The following is a 4,976-nucleotide window of genomic DNA, read 5'->3' on the forward strand; positions in this document are numbered from 1 at the left end:
GAGTTGATACTAAAATGAGTGGCAGCAAGAAAATTTGACTGATTTAACTGATAGGAATCAACCAGATAACAGAATAAAGAAATTTGCTGCCTCCACATTTAAAGTCCAACATAATGAGTGTGAATCACGAGAGCAGGGCATCACGGCTGTACACCAGAGGGCAGCAAATGACAGCATGCCAGTTTGAGTGAGTACACATAGTATAGTCCTTTGTAGCTCCACATAAATAAAAAAAGTGATTAGTAAATGTTTGTTTTATATGGATTCTATGTCTGATACTATAACATATTCTTGTAAACGCCCCCTTTTTTCTATACAACGTAGTTCTTAGTTTTTATTATGACACCAGTCATATGTCACCATGTGGAGGAACAAAAATGCAAACACAGCCTTCAAAATGCCTGTTGGAGACATAAAATCGGTAAATATTGCTTTAACACAGGAATTCTGTAAAATCACTTTATGGTCAAGTGAAATAAGCCCTAAATGCAACATTTGCAACTCACTGATATGGTCCTGCAAATCACTTTGGGGGACCGGGGGTCATCAGAACACTGGGCAGCATAACATTACCTATTGGTTAGTGAAGTCCTATTGGTTCATCATATTGATGTTTTAACACTGGGAGTGACGAGTGAGGGTTGGCTCTGACTGTGAAACTGTACACTTGTTAGCGTATCCTGGCCGATCCACTTTTCTGTCTCTTAGAAACGCCATTATCTACAAAATGGACTTAATGTTCTACTCAGCATCAAATAAATCTAGCAACTGAGCTCATAAAGACGCCAGGCAACTATTTACTGAGGTTACATTGCACGGCCTTCAGCCATAAACTTCTACACAATGGCAGGCCTTTTCATAACCAAAGCTAATGCCCCCTGCTGATCACTAAAAGAATTCAGGTTTAAAGCCTTTTTCTATACCCATCTACTACAATGCATATGATCACAAGTTGCCATGAATGTCTCAACTCACTGGCCTGGTCAATATTGGCCACCATGAGAAAGCAGTCCTGTTCTGCGGAAGTACAAAATCTGTGAAAAATGAAGGTGTGGCAATACATCACCAGTTTATCAGCGAGATAGCTTCCCATTTGGACCTTTATCTTGCAATTCATTTTACATACCTTCTGCTGAAAAAAGACAATTTGAGAGTCATAGACGTTTTTCACAGATGCCATAACCTGGTTAGTTGCACAGTACTGTCAAAGGACACCCTGACCATAACTGAAACACATCAGTTACTTGTATCATTCTATACCCTGGGAAACGAGAACAGCTTGGATGAAGGTAGTGAGTCTGAACCAAAACATTAAAACTCTGAAAATGATCAAAACAAAGACACTCAGATACACTTTAGAGCTGAAGCAATTGTAAAGTTGACATTACATATCTGTGGGGTCACCACTATGAGTATTATCAGGATTTGTTGTAAAAGCTAAGTGCAACTTGTATATAAAATATTTGTTTATGCATCCAGTGAAACCCCAACACTCCACACAAATAGAGTACATTTACTATTTCATGAGCCACAGGAGCCTGCAGTTTAAATGCGGTAATCCCAAAATCAGTGTCTCTGTGCATTTACAGGACAAGAGCACTGAGACACAGCAAAGCATTAGAAGGAGTTTTTTTTGTTTGTTTGTTTTTTCTGTGGCAGTCACCAAAACAAATGTCTTGACTTCCCCCCACTGCTCCATGCAGTCAACCCCCATGGACCAGGAGGCTGAGTTACACACAAGCATGTACACACACCCACAGAGATCCATGTAGTTCTGTTTCCCACACTCCTCTCATTGCTCACATTAAGAGAATTCCCTCCAGACACTCATGCATTAAACAGCCAGGGAGTTGAATGTATGCATGTGCTGTAATTGGCGGATTATAAATTCCAACACTTGTGGCACTGTTGACTTTCCCATCTCTGATTCCCCCGTGTATTCTTTTCAAAGGACTCTGTTTATAGGCTTTTTGGTGAAAAACCACAGTTTAATACGAGTCCTGCAGCCCCAGTCTGGTGAAATACACACACGTTATAATTGGGCCCTTTTACATGGAGATAAATTATGCATGAACTTAATGGTTGGGGTTTGTGGCCCCTGCTGTAATGGAAACTGCAAGGGTTTGAAAATCTCTATAGGGAATCAGCAGAAATATATAATATATACTTTGTTCATTAAAATCATACGTGGTTACTTTAATGCAAGCCCTCAATCATTACAAGGAAAATGAGTGTGACATTTTCCCTTTTTCTCCAATGTGCCAGGATTATAAACGCTGATATCTGCCTTTATTTTTACTGCACTTGAGACATCAGAGCTTCTCTCAGACTCAATAACAATAGACTTAAACTGTAGCTTCTCCCTTGTCTGTCAACAATATAAAGAAAATGCACAATAAAACTTTGGAGCACACCTCCTTCTGAGCATGCGAACACATGCACACCTTCACCGCACACACAAATTTTTAATGTAGCATGAAAACCACAGGCTGAGTGGAGAAATAACCACCAGCTAAATGCTGTTAAAGACTGGCAGGATATCAGCAACTATTTTAAAGTCCCATTCAGTTGTTCAGATCATTCAGTGTTTGGCTATTTAAAAAAAGAGTGCCAATGCAGTTTTGAATCCAGCAGCTGAAATTAATGGAGGAAAAAGCTGTTTTCCTGCCTTGCATGGAGTCAGGCCAACTTTTAAGGGTGTAAATCACATTTCTTTTGAAACAGTGACTAAAATAAACATAAAACTTGCTTCATCACCCAGGCACTTTGCACATTAAAACTTGCTATAGGCAACAGAATCACATAGAAGTATAATAATTCAACCTAATGTCTTGAGATTAACTGATTTTACAACGTGCCATGTGCTTACTTGAAGTATGAACCTAATCGGTGTTGGTAGGTAGACAATAGGTGGGCTGTAGCAGTAACAACCACCCTAACTAAGGGTTAGGGTTGTCAAACATATAGTCTGTGGGGCAGACTGGGCCTACCAGAGGGTCTAGTTTGGCCCAGTTTATAGCTTTGGAAAATACTGGAAATTACAGTGAAGTCATAAAATAATCCAGGCAATCAAAACATTTCTGGTCATCTATGTTGGAGCACAAACCAGTCAAAACATCAAAACACTCCAAGTTGAACACAACCCCGACTGCTGGCACAATAACAACAATAAGAACTGTCTCAGAAATAAAAAAGAAACTAAATCCAAAGTGTCGATGACAAACGGCATTAAGTTTTATTACAGTAAAGCTTTAATATAATCATTTTTCTCAGGGACTCCTTTCCAGCAATATACAGACCTCCAGTCCCACCTGACTGCAGACTCTACTGTGCCAGCCTCGGTGTGTTACCATCCACACACCTCCAACTCTTTCTGTCTCAGTGAATGAGGGGAATGTCGTTAAAGCGGAGTTTGGAACCGTTTGGGATTTACAGTTAAACCAATTATTCATGAGGTCATGCAAAGTCTTTGCGTTTGACCGATCACTGATAAACCACGTTATCAGACTTGTTGGAGCAAAAGAGCCTCTGAGTCACACAGAAAGGATGAGAATGTTACTTTGTAGGAAAGCCAGGGGCCGGATTTATCAAAACAAGACAAAAGCCTGAAGATTTAGAAAGGTTGCAGTAAATTACAAAGGTGAAAAAATGAGCACTGAAAGTCAAATAAGAAAGGAAAAAAATGATACATTACTGAAGAACATAATGGAGGGATATTGGTAGTAGCTATACACAGCTAAACATGAAATGCTACATGCAGCCTTATAGAAAGCAACCTGTACAGAAAAGCATGTTTGCACATAGGAGTACACTCATGTGTTGCTCATTTGAGCCGATATGGAATGAATGCAGGTTTTGCCTTATTTAAAGAAGTCAGGCATTGAAGTATGAGTGTGTGAGGTATAAGATTCACATGATTTGGATTTACCACTCACAAGTAATCTGACTTCACAAGTTCTTTGAAAGCTTAAATTAAAATGTTTTGGTTTGAGAGGACTGGGAGGCTTTTTTCACGCAAATGCAACTACAACTCCATGTATAGAGTCAAAATCATTACTTCAGGTTTAGGATAAGTATAGCTTTATGTACAGTGTAAATAATTTAAGCAGCAATCGAAAGATATATTCTGTTGTTACAACTTGGTAATTAATTGTGTTTTTGAGGTAATTAATACTGCTTAGTGCTAGCCCTAACCCTTACCACACAAGGGTGCCCTTACCCTTGGGTATTGCTGCTGGGAGCTAATTGCTTCTCTTTTCCATTTTGTTTTGTAGTTGGCACTCTGTTAGTCTACCTTTGGTTTTCTTCCTTTTGAGTTGGCAGCACCCTGCGGTTTGTCTCTTATTGTGCTTCCTACATATATTTTTCAACAATAAATATCCTTACCAAAGCAACATCTGCTTGCATGTTTTTTCCTTCTACCCTAGCTGAGATGGGGCAAAGAAAAATACTCCAAGGACAACTGTTAAAGCTCCTAAAATCAGCATTTTTATATTCATAGTGGTTGAAACGCCTACTTCATGCATTCAATATGAAGTGCCAGCAGAGAATTATAAACCCAACATTGCAGACTTGCAGTACATTTATATCTCACAACACGTTAGGTAACCTCAATGATCTCCCACGAGCAGCATTTGGCAATAGTGTGAATGGAAAATCTTCATTAAGCTAAATTTAGATTCAAAATGTACAAATTCTTTTAGAGTCGGCTTTTCAAAAGCTCAAAAATGACCCAGTTTGATTGCTAGTACCCCCACCCCAGCCCCACACGACTGATGTGCTGCTGTCATGTCATGTGAACCCAGAAATAGCTGCTGCTGTAGTTGTAAATAGAAGCAGGAAATTCTCACATATTTTTAACCCCCACCCCACTTAAGACTGAGGTGCCTTAAGATTGAGCTTTTTAAAAATGTATTACTTTCTATTTATTTTTCCATACATTTTATATAATGTATTCCATTTATTATATAGATAAA

The sequence above is a fragment of the Pundamilia nyererei genome, unplaced genomic scaffold (assembly GCF_000239375.1).
Source record: "Pundamilia nyererei isolate P.nyererei 1_Seehausen unplaced genomic scaffold, PunNye1.0 scaffold00090, whole genome shotgun sequence".
Lineage (NCBI taxonomy): Eukaryota > Metazoa > Chordata > Actinopteri > Cichliformes > Cichlidae > Pundamilia > Pundamilia nyererei.